General features: G+C 41.3%; 1 long non-coding RNA gene across 4 annotated transcripts in view; it reads right to left on the bottom strand.

Moving 5' to 3' along the window:
• Positions 1-18,267, bottom strand: part of LOC128139419 (uncharacterized) — a 73,836-nt gene that overhangs the window by 54,380 nt on the left and 1,189 nt on the right. For all 4 annotated transcript variants that reach the window (XR_008234377.1, XR_008234374.1, XR_008234375.1 and 1 more), the window contains exon 2: positions 11,774-11,885. This is a non-coding gene — a long non-coding RNA (uncharacterized LOC128139419). The remainder of the gene's footprint in view (positions 1-11,773; positions 11,886-18,267) is intronic.

Here is an 18,267-nt window from a genome sequence, read left to right as displayed (position 1 = left end):
CATTTTGGTTGCGTTCAAGATGAACAGTACCAGCTTGCTGCCCAAGAGATACAAGCAGACTGCTATATGACCTGTTCCCATCTTCATTGTACCTTTCCAATATTTAATTCACTTGTAAGCTAACAGGAATAACTCTGGTTTCCTCTAGTTAAACCAACAAAAAAAAAAAAGAAACCAAGAGAAGATAACGAATCAATGCCTACCTCTCTCCACCCCAAGGAAACATACCACTCAACAACGATTATTCATTGACAATTATAGTTTTAAATCTGTTCACCAATGTTTAATCCCTCTGAGACATCATATTTAGACTTTTCACTATTTCGATTTTTTCCATCAGGATGTTTGGGTTGCCAAATCCAATATCCTGAAATAAATCATAAAGGCTAGTGTTTGTATGAAGCTACTAATCTGCCTGACTTAACCTGAAATAAAATTAAAAGATGACACAGTAGACGAGTTCCATTTCCCAGTATGATTTACTCCACTTACCTACTTTGGTCCAAGTCCTATTTCAGTACTTCTGTCCAAATCCATGTCAAGCTGACAGCCTATAAGCAGTCATACACTCTACTCACCCAGTTAAGCCCCAGCACAACTGAGTTTCTACCTGTAATTTGGAATACTCTAATTTTAGCTTAGCAGTCCACAGAGTTTCTCATATTACTCCTCTCTAGCTCCTTGATACAAGTTATTGGCATATTCTAAGTTATGTCACATTTTAATAGCTGTTGTTAAACATGCTCCTGGCTTGCTGAAGTGGAAAGAATGCCATGAACGTTTGTATCTGACTAAAATCTAGCTTTTTAATCGCATCCCTGACAAATCTATCAAGTATTGTTGTTTTTAGACACTGCTCTATGACTTTGACTTCTACATGGCACCAACATTAGTTACTTTTGTTTCTAATAAAAATCTTTCTTCCTCTGACTGTCCAGCTGTCCTCCCTCCCTCCATGTCATTTTCTTACTAATTTCATACATTGCTTCATTATCTGCTAATTTATATTCATGGAATAAAAGCTGACAGCCATCTATTTAGGGATTTCTGGTGGCAGGAGGAAGGGAAAGAGTATTTTTAAGAGCCATTTCCACCTCTATTCTCAGACATTTTATCTCTGTTATCTCCCTTGATTATGGATTCTTCCACAACTAGTAAGATTTTTGTAAGCCATTCCAAAGTGCTCCGCTTTTGCTGTTCATATTTCATCTTTCACTTTGTGTTGTTCAAAAGCCTTCTACCTTTTGAATTTCCTCCTTTGAGAAAAAAGATTGTATTCATCTGACCACATACGGACTTCTATAAGCCAAGATACCCACACCTGAGCTAGTTATCCTAGACTTACTTTGAAGATAAAGGAGAGAAATAAGCAGGGCAACCGGGGACAAGTCATCCCACTCCTAAATATGTATCTAAAATAAATCATATAAATCGTCCTGTAAAAGGGCCTCTCAATCTTCATTAATGTAAGCCTAGAACAGTCCAGCTCAGACATATTTAACTACAGCACAGCTGCAGTAAGTTCAGCAATGTGAATCCTTTTCACAGGTATTTCCTACCAACTTTCATGAACAATTAAATCCTCACAGAGTATTCAAAGGTAATGATAACCACACAAACCCACTGTGGGACAGAGAAACCACATTTCTACTGTTTTTCCCACCTTAAGACAACACCGTATTTACTTTCAGAATCTTAATTCCTATTTGTTTCTTTGTGAAGAAGCTTAATTGCTCAGAAAATAAGCAAGTAACCATTTTTGAGGTACTCAGCTAATTCACATATACCTGTATTTATGTGACCTGCCAATTGGCTGCTATACCATTTCCAGGGCCACCTTTGGTCAGAGCTGTACACCTGCAGGGTCGCAGCCCTGGGCCTCATCTAACAAGCCCTGCAGAATATATACAGCCATTTCAAATGGATCTGACCTGTGTCTTTGAAATATTTGTGAAGATGCTGCTGTGCATGCAAACTTCTCGGAGTAGAGCTGGAGAAGGTTTAGCATGGTTTAGCAGACAGGACATTGTGCCAACCCTGCAGAACTGTTTGAATGTCGCTTTATACTCTTTTCCCCACTGCTCCTAGTTGGGTCTTGCCCTGTAAGTCTAGGGCCTAAGCCAGTTTCCTTCCTTTCACTGCTTTCCATGCATTACATAGAAGCTCCAGTTACTGGCTTGAGTGTCTCAAGGAACATCACTATTCATACAAAGACCAAAAACTCTCATAGCAGGTACGGTTGCAAGGAGTACGGCATCCAGCTCTGGGGCCCCCAACATAAGAAGGACATGGACCTGTTGGAGCAAGTCCAGAGGAGGGACGTGAAGATGATCAGGGGGCTGGAGCACCTCTCCTGTGAAGACAGGCTGAGAGAGTTGGGGTTGTTCAGCCTGGAGAAGAGAAGGCTCCGGGGAGACCTTATAGCAGCCTGCCAGTATCTAAAGGGGCCTACAAGAAAGCCGGGGAGGGACTTTTTACAAGGGCATATAGTGATAGGACAAGGGGTAATGGCTTTAAACTGAAAGAGGGTAGATATAGATGAGATGTAAGGAAGGAGTTCTTCACTGTGAGGGTGGTGAGGCACTGGGACAGGTTGCCCAGAGAAGCTGTGGCTGCCCCATCCCTGGCAGTGTTCAAGGCCAGGCTGGATGGGGCTTTGAGCAACCTGGTCTCGTGGAAGGTGTCCCTACCCATGGCAGGGGGGGTTGACTAGATGATCTTTAAGGTCCCTTCCAACCCAAACCGTTCTATGGTTCTATGAGATAGTAAGTACTGTTGTAAATGTGTTTCACATAGGCCTTCCCTTATTTCACCACTGTTTAGTTTAAGCTGTTAAAAACCCCTCTGTATGTTTTGAAAACATTTCAGGATGTTGATGACGAGCATTTATAGCTATAGAATTAATCACTGCTATGAATCCCAGAATCACATCAGATATGCAGAAAGGCTTTAAGGTTACATAGCTTTCAACAATCAAAATAGAGGAACTTCACAGCTCATTCTAGTCTCCATACATTAAATTGCTGACACACTAATAAGATCCTTGCTCTAAAGAAAGAGCAGCATTTGCTCTTAACATAAACAGACTAAATATTCATTTGCTTTATTTTTTTTCAACCAACAATTTTTGAGCAAGAGCTTCAGATGAGCACATATTCCACGGAATAACGTCGTAAATAACACACAGCTAGAATGCTTGAAACTAATTGTATTAAGAACTTCTAGAACACAAAGCTGGTCTACTCTGCTCAACACGCACATCTAGGCAACAGGTGGAAAAAACTGAGCCATTTGCACAGCCTCCTTTGCCTCTTTCTTCTTCCCTGATACATGTACGCATACGTGTGTGTATACGCATATGTACACACACTCAAATAAAAATACAAGGCAGAGTATATCAGCCTTGTATAGTAGAATTTCTTAATACAATTCATTTCAAGCACATATATATATAAAAAATATATATAAAGGAACATAAAGGATATACATGTTGCTATACAGAATGGTGAAAACCTTTCTGGAAGAAGTAAAATGTTTTCACCATTCTGCACAGGATAAAGCAGGCATTTTCCCCAGAAACAGCAGAACACATCAGAAATGCAGCTATCAACTCTGCAAAGTCAACACTGCAATAAGAAAATATTAATCCTACTCTCAAAGTATACAGAAGGTGATGAGGGCAAGGGAAAAAAGAAGTACTATAAACATTATTGTAAGAAGATCTCTTAACAGCTTATGGCCTTCAGAAGAGTGCACAAACTCTTCCCAAAGCTTTTACTACAACAATGTAGTTAGAAAGATTGTTGACTGATTAGCCTTTTATTTCTGAAATTGAGCAAAAAAGTTTGAAGAGTTTGAAAAAGACAGAAAAAGTTCAAGCCAGTAATGGAGAATAGCATTACAGGACAACTGGATGTGGGAGTTAATACATGTATAGGCCGTGATGGCCTTGAAGACAAAAGCAAGCAGTTTAAGTTGCATCTAATGAATAAAGGTGAGCCAGGGGAAGGCAGAGACGAGTGATCTGGTGAAAGCAAAGAGACAAGAGACCTCTGCACAGCATCCTGGAGAGCTAAAAGCAAATCCTCTGCCCTTACACAAGACAAGAATAAAAGAAAAAAAAAAAAGTGCAATGAAGAGGACAGAACGGCTCAGAGCTCCTCCAGGCAGATGCTGAAAGACCAACTATTGACTGAAATACACCTGGATGCCCAGAAGAGACTGCAAAAAAACCTGAGCAATATCCCTCTCTTCCACTGATATTCTTGGCTTGCTATAGGCAGAAGCTCTGAAGTTAATTTTCTATGCTCTGCATTATCAAAGGAGGTATGTATTTAATCAAAGCGGGGGAAGAAAAAGTCTTCGGCAACACAAGACAGAAAGTTACTGAAAATATCTCCAATTTACTCACAAGAAAAATCAAGTGCCAGTGACAGGAAGTCTGAATAGGAGCAAAATGCCGGCTATCCATATTAAATCAAGAGAAGTATTGTTAAATAAAGCAGCTACATCTACATCCACAGCTAAAAAAGATGCCTCAAGCCATCATCTGGAAAAACACTATGTCACTGCACGGCACGTGGCTTCCTTCTCATATCCTTTGTTCGTTTATTTGTTTCATAATAACTGTTTGAAGCTTTAGGAAAAAACAGAACACTCTGTATATATCAGTACAAAAAAAGGAGTGATTTCATGCATCTTGGTCTATAAATTACTGCTTAAAGGGAAAAAAGTTATAAGCCCAATTCAACTCAGAAGAATCATCCTTTCCAATTCAGATTTGTTGTAGAGCTACAGGATTATTATCTTCTTTTACTGCTTTTAAACAAAACAAGCACATTGTATAACACCTATTTCACATATCGTTAACAAAGAAAACTCCCCAAGAAGCATGGCTATTAAACACTGTCACTTTTCAGGCAAAGAGTTAAAGCACATATCTGAAAAATTTACGGTTTTGAGTGTGGCTTGAGTAGGAACAGCAGCTCAGTACTGAAAGCTTTCCATTCACATCATCAACTGTATTCTCTTCATAACAAGTGCATATGTAGGCAGATGGATTGTGGCTTTTCCAACAGCTGCCCCGTCATTTTAAAGATGATTTCCATAAACAGCATGCACGGGTAAGTAGCACTGGTTGACTTTCCCCTTTTCCTTCTCTCCTTCCCGGCCAGCAGACAGAACTCCTGCAGAGACAAAACCGGGACCCCTCAGACAAAAACTGCTCTTCCCTTTCAAACAGGGCTGGGGATCGAAGCAGCTTTTTTAAGAATACATCCATTAATTCAGTAGAGGGGTGAAGAGGGCTTGATTTGACCTACCCAAATCTTGAAGCCAGGGCCTGAAAGCAAGACCCTGCCTTCCAAGTGAGACAGTGACCTCAACAAGTACCAGGTAAGATAACATACACCAGCATTTAGGGTAATGCAAAGATAGCGGGCAGCTTCTGCCACAGACAGAAATTAAGGACCACTGCTCTAATGTTCTTCTGAAGTTTAGCCCTAGCAGGTTTTAAGAGGTAGCTGGCAGAAGAGTGGGTTACGTGTCTGAAGCTGTTTTTCTGGAAGAAAACTCCTCATGTGCATGTAGTGAGATTAGAGGCTGAAGAAAACAGTCCCAACATACTACTACATTTTCCAAGAGGAAACACGCTGAACTTTGAGACAGTACATAATTCAGGAAGAAGAGTAATAGAATGGGTATTGAAAGAATTTCCTGCCAAAGCACAAATACTATCAATATGTAAATCTTCACAGGAGGTACTTAATGCTTTTGATATTAAATACTCTGCCTATGCAAGTTCTCTCCTATTGCTCAATCCTCTTCTTCAAATACATAGCGAAGCTTTCCAGATGAGGAGATTATGTCAAGAATCCTCTGCCTAGATAGCATTTCTCAAGTGTGTCCAAGTTTCATGAATTTCATTGCAAGGTCACTTAGGAAGTTCTCTAGGTTGTCAAAAAAGCCAGTTTTAAGCCCAGAAAGGTTGCAGAAGCACTCACCTAAAAACTTTGTTGAACTACAACTCTCTTCATTACTGTCCTACAGTCAGTTACTGTCAACAGTAACACCCATCTCTCTCATTCACAAATATAACCTCACTGTTGTCAGTAATTCCCATTTCTCTTTTGCCATAGATACTCACAGAAAATTCAGCTACTTCTACAGTGAACGTAAGCCCTACCTCTGACATCTACCTTGGCCCTGAACTTGGTCAGTAGTACGTCACTAAGTTTGCAATACTTTTAAGTCAAATGTTGTATTCGTATTGACTCTTCTTCTGAGTTCACTGCAAGCTTTTCAGAGTTTCTCAGATTTGCAAGAAAAGGCTTTTGGAAACCTCTGCCCATTTCACCTGCTCCCTCTGCTGTACTTCGAAAAAAAGATCAACCTGAAAATACAGCTTCATCAGTGTCTGTCCTAACTTCAAATGCACATACCATCCAACCAAACCATCACCTTTCACAATATTTATAGCCAGACAAATAACTGGCTAAGAAGATATGTCTTCTGTCTTCATTTTAATTAGGCAGACAACTCAAAGCCACCTACACACGCAGACAGTTGCTCCTAAAACCATCCCTCTGCCCCTTGGTTTTCCTCTCACTCTTCCCATTTGTCCCCTGCCCACACCATCTGGATTCCACTTCAATGCCACTGGCCTTGAATTAGACTGTAATCCCTTGTTGGGAGAGCTTGTACCTTACTACTGACGGTGAAACACGCAAGATGATGTACAGTGCTAATCCTAACAGGAGCCTTCAAGCACTACTGAAACACAATATAAGCTGAATCTATGGCAAGTGTATGAATCTACACTGAAAGCTATTTGCAAAGCATGGATTAGTGAAGTCTCCTCAAATATAGAGCATGCTTTTTTGACACTGCACACACTGCTTTAGCTACCTACATGTCAATAATGTTTTATAACAACTCCGACCAGGACATTAGCTCCTTTAAAAAAAAGTCAGAAACTCCACAGAACCTTAGGTTATCTGCGTCTCATGTGAAACATAAAGGGACAGATTAACGTTTAGATTATGTCCCCTCATACTTTTATATGAGCATGCATACATATATGAGAAACAAGGATACTGACGACAAGAAAAAACAAGTTAACAACAAAACGCTCTTTACTGAAGGCATAGATATCTAACATACATACCAACAAGATGCATATCTTCTCTCAAGAGTGAATACACTAGTGCTTTCAGTATCAACTTAAATCAGTTATATGCTACAACTTCACTGCTCTTTTTCTGGTATGATAGCAATCATCGTTAAATACCGTCCCAATCACATAAACTGTTCTCTATGTCCTGGGGTCATATTTAAGCACAGGGGTCCACCCACACATAAAACTAGTTGGCAGGACTGGAGTCTTGAAATTGACTCAACTGACTTCTAGAAAAGTATGAATCAGCATTCAGCACTTCCTCCTCTTTTTGAAAGGGAGGAGGGAAGGAGAATGAAAGGAAAGGGAGAAGGGGGAGGATCACTGAACCTCAGACAGCTGAGATGCTGTGATACATCAGAGATGAACCTGATCGCATGAAATCTCCCTCACCTCCCCATCATTTTATAGGGTTGGGCCTCATCCAGGAAAAGGGGTTTTTTTATATACTTTTCCTTTCCAGTTGCTTTAATTGGTGCATTTTTAGTTTCCATAACTCCTCTAAGTGATTGCTTCCTACAAGGCTTAGGATTTCAAATTCTAAATGAACCATTGCAGAGATGCTAAATATGTGAAATAATCTTGTAAAAACTTTGTAGCAGAGTCTGGAAATGAAGCCAAGCAACCTGTACAGCCAAGCAAGCTGCACAGAAACTCACCTCTGAAAACTGAGAATTGAGTTTGCAGTTACAAATATAACCTAATTGATTCCATTTTTGCTCTTTTTCCTACCAGAGGTTGGATAACTTCTAGATATTCAGACACAGACTTCACAAGAAAGATTAAGCAGTACGCAGTTTGGCCTAAATTCATATGTCTGTGATAAACCAAATAGAAGTTTTAAACAGACAACTATGCTTTAGGTGTCAAACATTTCTTGACGTCTGTGGCAGTTGGCAGCTGCAAACATCCGACTGAAAGCCCCATCTGCTGCTTCACAGCTTCCAGTCGAGGATGTTTACAGTCGCTCACTGTCAACAGCAATACACATTCCTCAGCTGTTTACTTTATATTATTAACATGCAGAGGCCTCCGAGCAGGTTAGTTAAGATCGCTACAACTTCTGTTGCTGTCTTGCTACCCACAGATGTACACAGGACTGTTTTCATAAGTATTTACAAATGAAATAAAGTACGACTTCCAGAGGGACATTTGCAAACAGCCAGGCGTAGTTTCTCTTCAAGCATTACACTTCCAGAATTATGTTGCCTATTTTACATCCGGTAAGAATTAAACTAAAGAGATATGAAAAGAGCAACTTGCTTCGACTGTTGCATTTGTTTTGTTCTCCAAGAGACTAGAGCAATCCCATCATGTTCATTACATAAACTGCACTACTCCACAACTAAGTTTGCTTATCAGCACAGTGACTAAAGATAGCAACCAGCACGAAAATAGAACCAAACCTTTTCTAAGGGTATTTCACTACAGTGTCTAAGATGGATTCCTTCCCAACAGAAAAGTGGATGCGAGGGAATTATGTGATACTAGAAGTTAGTTTATGCAACACTTGCTTCCAAATAAAACTGTGGAAAAAACCCACCCAACCCACAGGGGACTGTGGGGAAGAGGGAGGAAGTCTTGTAGCAAACTCTGCAAAGGCTTCAATAAAGTTCAAACCTGTTAGAAGATTTCTACAAATTATCCGAGCTAACCAGTTGCTGCTACACTTCACACAGTTGGCAGAATGGCATTTCTCACCAAATGAAAAAGCCAAAAAGATTTGGCATAATAACGTCCCGGTTGTACAGTTCTGCTGTTTGTTTTTCATTCTATCTCCCATTTCCTTATTAAGTTAATGATGGGGAAAATTAAAGATTAATCACTCAACTATTTTTCTGAAGTCATATGAAACCACAGCAGGCAAGCAGAGTGATTATATCACTCTAATTAGAAGGTGTTTTTTCGTTGAAACTTTCTTGCCCCCAAATGAAATTACCACACTGTAAACTGAGTAGGTTATGAAAAGACCATAGCTGGAACGCAGAAGCCTGCGGCGTATTTACTCAAACTGATAAGTGTGAAGGATCTCTATAAATCATTTTCAAAACTCAGGGTTATATCTTCTATACTAAGGTTAAGAAAATTAATCTTTCAGGCAGCAGGTGAAAACAAGCAGAATTACGTTGGGGCCTTTCCCTTTATTCAATACCAACTTTGAGCTATTAAAGCTTCCTAGGGAACCACATTTTCTCAATGGGTCAAGTCACTAGGGAAACAAAGCAAACTTTATCAGTGCTGCACAACTCCACATTCCAGGAATTCCTAGCACTTGGCATCTGTATACCACGCCAGAGCCACGGGATCCACTCGCCCTCTCCTTAGCAGAGCTACCAGGACAAGCTATGAAACTCTCAGTAAGGTGCCCAACTTCACAAAGCTGCCAAGGCGAGGAGGTACTGACATCCCTGCATGAGGTCTACTGAAGGACAGGAGGGTAAGAAAATATATTTCCTATAACAATACTTCTGAAAAAAAAGGAAAAAAAGAGTTCCTCTTCTGGCAAGTTCCATCTTGTTTATCACAAGCCAGCTAAGAAAAACACAAATAGTCACCTTGCAAGACAATATATATGGACTGTGAAAAAAAAAAAAAAAAAGCAACAACAACAAAAAAAATCCTTAGGTGCAAACCACTGATTGCAGAATTAAAAGATTTCAGCTTAATTACACCTAGTCATGAAACAGAGATTAGCCTTGCATTTGTAAATGCACCGGCCTAATATCTACAACATAAAGGGGGGAAAAGTAGGGAGACTATACAATCCTGCTACTTGGAATTAATTAGATGAAGGACATTATGTCAGCAACAATGCGTAGTTCCACTCCATGTATGGCTTCCTTTCCGCTTTTAAAAGACATCAAACAGATCATATCTGTATGAAAGTCAAGGCAAGGTCAGTCTAAAACTGTGAGGCATTTTAGCACAGAGTATGGACTGTTAGGCAAGAGAATGCAATCAGTTATCTTTACTGCTCTGTTTTTTAATTTATACAGTATTCTTATAGAGGTGTTTAGGCAGAAAGCGTCCAAGACTCGAGTATCAATTAACAGACCTTGATACATGCTGATCTTGATAAGGTTTTGAACAAACACAGGCAAGAAAAAATGAACAACATTCTAACTTTTCAATGTCTTAATGAATTTACATGTCACAGAAGGAGAAAGGGGAAAACTGGTGGTGCCTAAGCACCGTTCAGTTAAAAAAATATTCCACTGCTTTTCTCTCACTCTTCTGAAATTTCCAAGCAAGATGAATGGATTATTAGTGAGATTATTGGATTATTGTGAGACCCCACCTGCAGTACTGCATTCAGCTCTGGGGCCCCCAACATAAGAAGGACATGGACCTGTTGGAGCAAGTCCAGAGGAGGGACGTGAAGATGATCAGGGGGCTGGAGCACCTCTCCTGTGAAGACAGGCTGAGAGAGTTGGGGTTGTTCAGCCTGGAGAAGAGAAGGCTCCGGGGAGACCTTATAGCAGCCTGCCAGTATCTAAAGGGGCCTACAAGAAAGCCGGGGAGGGACTTTTTACAAGGGCATATAGTGATAGGACAAGGGGTAATGGCTTTAAACTGAAAGAGGGTAGATATAGATGAGATGTAAGGAAGGAGTTCTTCACTGTGAGGGTGGTGAGGCACTGGGACAGGTTGCCCAGAGAAGCTGTGGCTGCCCCATCCCTGGCAGTGTTCAAGGCCAGGCTGGATGGGGCTTTGAGCAACCTGGTCTCGTGGAAGGTGTCCCTACCCATGGCAGGGGGGGTTGACTAGATGATCTTTAAGGTCCCTTCCAACCCAAACCATTCTATGTTTCTATGATAGAGAAAAGAAAAGAAAGAAACCCTCCCCCCCACACACACACAAAAAAAAAAAGCAACTAAACCAAAATTATCCAAGTGCTGCTAGAATTCAAAAACAAGGCCTTCGCATTTTTCCATCACCTTCCATACAGATGAGGTGATATGGAAACTCAGACAGGTAAATTAGTTTTTAATCATATTAGAATAACACTGGAATACCAACAGATAAAAACGCAAATTCAAAGCTGCATAGAACTTGAAAAAACTTGACTTGTGGCAATTGTTTCCTAACTTGCTTTGTAGCATACATTTTCAAATTTGCTTGTCAAAAGCCTTAAGATCATCATTAAATATGGGAAAAAATTATTCCTCCTCTTCCTGTCACTGACAGCACAGGAAGATTAAGCACACATTACTTATATGAACTTGAGTTCACAGCTGTTATGATACAGCATGAGTATCTCCAACTGTTGCCGATTAATCCAACTCTCCCAACTGCATTTGAACTCACTCTAAAATGCCTGAAGAGGCAGGCTCCCCCTGCACTCAGCAGACAGTTGCAGACAAGCAGTTGAAATTACGCACCAAATGAGATACAGAACATCCAAATGTTTGGGAACGAGATGTCAAAACTATTGGTAAAAGTACGAACAACATGTAGTGCATTTTCTTGAGCCTCTTCCCAAGAGTCTCTCCCCAATATCTAATCATTGGGGATTTTAATCAGCTTTTAATCCGTCTAGGTGAATGAATACTACTGTGGACCTCAGTAGAAATATATCTGGAGAAAACAAGAACTTACTTCTTGGATACCAGCTGATCCTACTTCAGTCCCCTTCACGCGAGATACCCACACCTCTGGGGAGAATTGCATTCTTTGGCCGCCGAAGACTGCTCCTCAGATTTCCAGGAATCTGTATCACACACATGAACAGAAGTTATTGTAATTCCAGTAGTTCAGATCACATAGTTCTCATTATTAGGACTGTCTGCAAGAAGTCAGATAGCTTTTAACAACCATTATTAAAACCGTGTCCTTTTCTGGTATAGTCATTTAAAACTTCGACTGTGTTTAAAGTGACACATTACTCCTGAATGCAGCTGTCTCTCAATTATAGGAGATAAAGGTTAACTGCCAAGGTAGCATAAGTATTCAGAACCTGTGTTGAAGCAGTTAAATTTCCCACCAGAGACAGGCATAACAACTTCTCTTATTTATTATTTTAAGAAATTTACAGATTACACAACAAAACCAACCATACAATAAATCTGAGATTAAGCATCACTTCAGAAAAGCAAAATCCCCAGAGTCCTCCTAGTTAAGCCTTTAAGAAAGAGAAGGAATTTATTCACGCAGTCATTCTGGAGGAAAAGGGACATACAGAACCCCTCTGTAGATGGATGGATGGACAGACACACACACAAGACAGAACCAGATTATTAGGAGAAAGCCAAAGAAATAGACAAATAGAGACTGAGAAGAGCATGGAAAGAACACAATAAGGGGAACTAAAGTAAACCAATCTGTAAAAGGAGAAGGATACACACGTGACAGTTCTGGAATCTCAGTTATGAGCACACAACAAAAGCAAAAGATATGCAGTAAGTAGGGCTTATTAACTGAAATGTATATATTCAAAATATATTATTTATCGATTTGCACTCCTGACACCTTTTGAAGGTACCTGAACCAGTACATGACCACATGAAATGAGGATGTCTTTGATAAACACATCTCTTTCAATCAACCAGCTCCAGCAACAAGTGAAGGCTAAGGAGGGAAATCGGCAATATTTATGCTCTGGTATAGAATCAGTGAACAATACAGTGGTGTTTACTACTGTACATTTCAGTGTCACGAGGGCATCACTGTGAAGGCCACAAACCTTACGTACTGGCCAGAAAGGAAGGTGCAATGGGCTCAACTGTCCTTTCGTATCAGCCGGCAGAAGCGGGTGATGCCCAGGTGGTACAGAGCATTACCCTGCTTGTTGGCAGAACCGACTGCCTGCCCTGCCGGTTGCTGTTCCACCGTGGAGCGGAGCAGGTGACTGGCCTGAAGCTGTGCACAAGTATGCATTGCTGTGTCAGTTCCCAAGGCAGAACGTTTAAGTCAGTGGTTTTCTATTTCAGACAAATACAAAGACCATGTACTGGCTCAACACAAGAATAAAGAGCGTATATCGGACAAGGAAACAGCCCCCAACAGCAATAGTGCCTTCTCATGGTTATTTGGGAGAAGCATTACCCAAGAGAGCATAACATACCAGATTTAACAGGGTGAACAAACTACCTATAATCAGCCTCATTGTCCATATTCAAAGGGAAGGCGAAATACAGCTGCAGTGAAAACAAGCCTCTGGCACAGGGGACTCGCACTACAGGCAGCAGGTGGTCCATATCTGAGATTCCTGCACACAGGAGTGAACATATGTTTGGGCTGACCAGAGCCATCCTCAAACACAAAACTCTGCCCCAAAATACTCCAAGAATTTCTAGGACGCTTCCATCCTGTATTTTGCAAACTGTCTCCTAACTCACATTTCTTATGTCCTTTATTCAGGACATCTAATTTGCTCTGAAGTCACATCTCTGGGGAATGTATTTTATACCCTGCTGTACTCTTGAAGAAAAGCAGGGACTGGAACTCCGATCCTTGCATTGGTCCAGTGAGCCACACCTCACACGCTACAAGTTTACCCTCATATTTCTGATTTCAGGGTCTGGTAGTTAATGCAGGAATCGATTCTGCTTGCCCATAGCCAGGACGCAGCACCCATCCCAACTCCCTTGCAAATACAGGGAAGGCCACTTTTCTCTTCCCATCACTCCTTCCCTTGTACAGAGCTCAAACACACAATTGGGACATAAAGACTCAGAATAGTTAGCACAATCACAATGTTTGTCCTTCGCCTCCTGTAGATCAAAGCAAATACAGCCTCTGACCACAAGACTATTTTTACATAATGTGATCCACAGCGAACTGCATAAGCCCAAGCCCCAGATGCTGCAGAAGAGTCTGCAAGGCTTCAGCTTACGTTTTTTTACCTATGAGGTTGTGCAATGCATTGATTACTCTTGTCCCAAAGGTACTTGAGCTTTACCAGAAATTAGTGCTAGATGCAAGAGAACTTCTGGGTACTGCATTAAGAAACACATCCACTAAAAGTGTGCAGAAAGCAACTTTGTTAACAACACCATGTGCTAAAGTAATTTATAAAATGTTTGTTTATTCATAGCACTACGCAAGTAAAACGTAACAGCAACACTTAAAGAACAAAACTAGAGTTCATGTGCAGCACATGCATTAACCTTTGCACACATACAGGCTGGGGCAATACACCTACTCAAGTCCCATTCTTCATTTATTTCGAACAGCCTCCCCCTTCCCTGGGTATAACCAGGCTTATGGCGTGCGGGAACAGAACGAGGCTGAACATCAGCCTCAAGGTAGTTAAACACTTGCTTGTTCCCACAGTTTTTAATTAAATACTCTGACCAATCAGATAAAATGCTGACATCATACTGACAGGGCCACGAACCTGAATCCTGTTGATGTTACACTTTCAAATTTCTCTTAACCTGTATTCTCATCAGCGTGAAAGGGTCTTTCCTGCCAGCTTTCCAGAAGCAGAAGCTACAAGAGACTAATATGCACATGGAAAAAACATCCACCAAGTTAAAAAGAGAAACAATTTAGTCCTACGAAGTGAGAAGAAAGCATTAGACTGACCACAGAGCCACATGTGAAAGACCGGGGATGCGGGGGCGGGGGGGGGCAGGTAGGAAGAGGGCACAAAGACAGAAGAAACCCTACTGCTAGCTTCAGGCATTGGGAACCTAAACTTATCCTCCTTTCCCACCTTCACCCCAAAATTTCCAGTATAAGTCACAAAGAACTACTCTAAGTGCTACCCCCACACAGCCTTCTACAGATGCAAACAAGTGATGTAACTGCATTTTGCTCCTGATCAGCAGAAATAATTGCCCAGAAGTTACAGAAAAGGGGCAGGAGGACACCTATGAAATAGTTTTCTATCCAAAAAACTTTTCTGATGTTTATTAGCAAGGAAAATCCCCAGTGGATAAATATAGCTTTTGTAGTCAGCTAAAAATTAGAGCTATTAGAACCTATCTTCACAGCTCCAAGAACAGCTCTCAGTTGCTTAGACTCGTAGAAAGTTTATAATCAACTTGTCACCAAAGCTTTTATTTTGAACATGTGTCATTGAAGAAAAACATTGAAGCAAGACCAGACTTTACTTTTCAAATGTATTAATAACTAATCCCCTTTGGCTTATGTCAAGCATGTCACATTAGGATGGCTTGGACTCACCTTGACCGGTGAGTATGTTAAAATGCAACTACACCCATCTGCATTTGCACTCCAACTCGTGCTTCTTTTAAATTTCAAATGGTTACAGAGGAAAGGCATCTGTTGGACTAATGCTGATCAAGACCTCGATATTGTCCTGTTTTATTCAACGTGAAGCATTACAGGCAAAAACAGTCTTAGAGAATAACGTACAACTTCTTTTCCACACACCTGAGTTTAAAAGAGAAGGGGAACTTTTCTCTGAAAAAATGTACTTGCTGCGGTAGGTTCTGTTATCGTAAAAGGTACATTTAGGCAGTGCAAGTTCCTGGTGCAAAGGGTTATATATGCAAACGGCTGGATTAACAAACCAGAGCCGAGAATGAGCTTTTCTTGTTTCTGTTAATTTATGGCCCGATGTTACATTCCTTTCATGCAATGCCATAATCTTCAGTGAAATGACTTCACATTATCCTCCTCAGAGTAATCTAGGAATGCAGATATGAAGAACATCAGCCACCACCTTCATAAGACTCTCCCTCTTAACCCTCAAGGGTTTAGGTGCCTGATAGAGTTTTAGATATGAATAAAACTTTAAACATGCGTGCTAAGCTGCTACTACCCTTCAAGCACACAACCTTCTCCCAGTGTGTACGTGTACCAAAACTGAAGCCTTCGTAACATTGCTTGAACCAGTACCACGCGTCCAAACCTCCATGCAGTTCTCAAATCCCCTGCTCACCCTGTCACACCTCAACAGCCAAAATGCAGGAACATGCTTTTCAAAGTGGAACTTCCAGATCTGTCCTTTACCCCAACAATAAAATCAGGAGTTTGGGAATGGACCAGCTGCACCAGAAACCTTTTTGTACAATACAAACTACTAGGACAAGAAGCGTTCAGGTTTAAAGCCCTCCTGGGTCTGCTTTCATTACCCCACTTGAACGCCTTTGCCCTTGTGGTGATGCCATCCGTGCTTTGTCCAGCGATTTCAACAGGAGAGGCTCAGCCCAGGACCTCCTGCCACCCAGGAGAGCAACACATTCAAATCACTCCTCCAAATCAGCAAGATGACCTAAGAAGAGCCTTTGGAAAAGGGGACCCTGCTCAGGCGTCTCGTTCCAGGACAGCGTTTGCAACTGCAAATAATACGAACGGACCAACACCTTCTCCCAGCTAGACCCACGACCTAAGCCTCTATGAGAGCTGGCCTGCGTGGCAGATCTCTCGCTACATGTCCCGCTGGTCAGCTGAGGCACTCTGCTCCTCATCTTCCGCAGTGGCCGGAGGACACCTTGCATGGCCTCTCCCTGCGGGTCATCCGGACAGAGCAGTTGCCAACTCTGGGCTACCGGGCATGCGAGCAGCTGCAGGTCGGGCATCTGCATGCTCCAGCCCTTAAGCTCCCTTGGATTTCTTGCCTCCTCCTTCTGTCAACTGTACAGAAAGTACAGACATGCTGTTGGCATATTTATCTTCGCTCAGCTTTCTAAAGATTCAGTGAAACGAATCACACGCAGCACTTGTATCTATTGTGCTAAAACAAACAAAACTCAACTACAGGATCTCTTCTTAGTATTCAAAGCACTTGCACGATGGTGGACACAGCCCTGATTAAAGCACTCCCTCGGATGACCCCCCTCCCCGGGGTTTAACAGCTCCTAACCCTACGGAGAGGCAGGGCAGTTACTCGGCTGCAAACGCAGCTTGAACATCACATCTGACTTTATGGTTAGCGAAGGGGATTCCAGCTACAAAAGCAGCATTGAGAAAATAGCTTAGAAAAGTACTTAGAAAAGCAGCACTGCCAGGGCTCTAACTTTATAAGTAGATTTATAATTAAGAATAAGAGCTATTAATTAGTTTTCAATGGTAACAGCAAAGAGCTAATGATCTATTAGGAATCACAGACACTGCATTTAACATTTAGTATTTCCCTCCCTTTGCATGAGGAAACAGACTTATAAATTCAACATATGACACAAGAGGTCTTGACACACGAAAAATATTGCTAGTGATATTGACCTCACTGGGAAACCTATCCTTTGGAAAGTGAACATAATAGAAATTAATCTTTACCCAGATCTTTCAATAGCAACCTTATACGTAACGCTTCCATTCTCGGTATCTATATGAGTCTCGGTTACAACAAAGCTATGGACAACAGCCATAAAGCAGGTAGCATGCGTTTTAACACAGGTGTATTAGGTTTGACTTTAAGAGCCAAGATTTTGGGGTTTTTTTGGGGGGGCGGGTGGTCATTGTTACCTTCTGCAATCAACCTATTTAAACTCAGCCTTCTCCACCCAAACAGCTGGAGTTTAGAAGAGCTTAAAAGAAAAAAAAAAAAAAAAAAATGAACCGTTGTGGTTTGACTCCCAGCAGACACAGAAGTAACCTTCAAGGTTACCTTGCCCTATGTGCGGCCTCAGGAAGGAGAAAAACACAGTTTCAGCAAAGGAATTTCTTGCCTGGCTGGAGGCCACACCCGCCACAACAACTGATGGCAGGAAAGCATTTGGATTCACAACTCTACCCGTAGCACCCAGCCGGAGGCGAAGCAAAACTTTCTCATTTTCGGAGAAGAAAAGAAACTCTTGCTCAATAAGTAGCAATTATGCTGCAGAATTTATATGCTGAGCACGGCTGAATGTACGAACACCAGATCAGTCAACCATAGCTTTAGCGCTTTGAGTATGATTAACAGAATGAACTTTCAAAGGTCAATTAAATGTCAACACATTTTAAAGAGATATTCTTCTTAAGTTGGGGCGATGTGTAACAGTACCTTCCAAAGCTGCTGTGCCACTTTCACCTTAAAATTCTATCCATCCTATCCTTACATGCGCAGATATAAAGATGATAACTAATTAACCCTGGACAGAAAATAATGGCTATTTACGCTCCTGGCTTTCCTATCGCTAAGCTGCCTTTATTACTTGTGCCTAACCAAGTACGCGGAGACACTCTTCTCTGTCTCT

This window comes from Harpia harpyja, chromosome 3 (genome assembly GCF_026419915.1).
Source record: "Harpia harpyja isolate bHarHar1 chromosome 3, bHarHar1 primary haplotype, whole genome shotgun sequence".
Classification (NCBI taxonomy): Eukaryota; Metazoa; Chordata; class Aves; order Accipitriformes; family Accipitridae; genus Harpia; species Harpia harpyja.
This window is presented reverse-complemented; position numbering and strand designations above follow the sequence as displayed.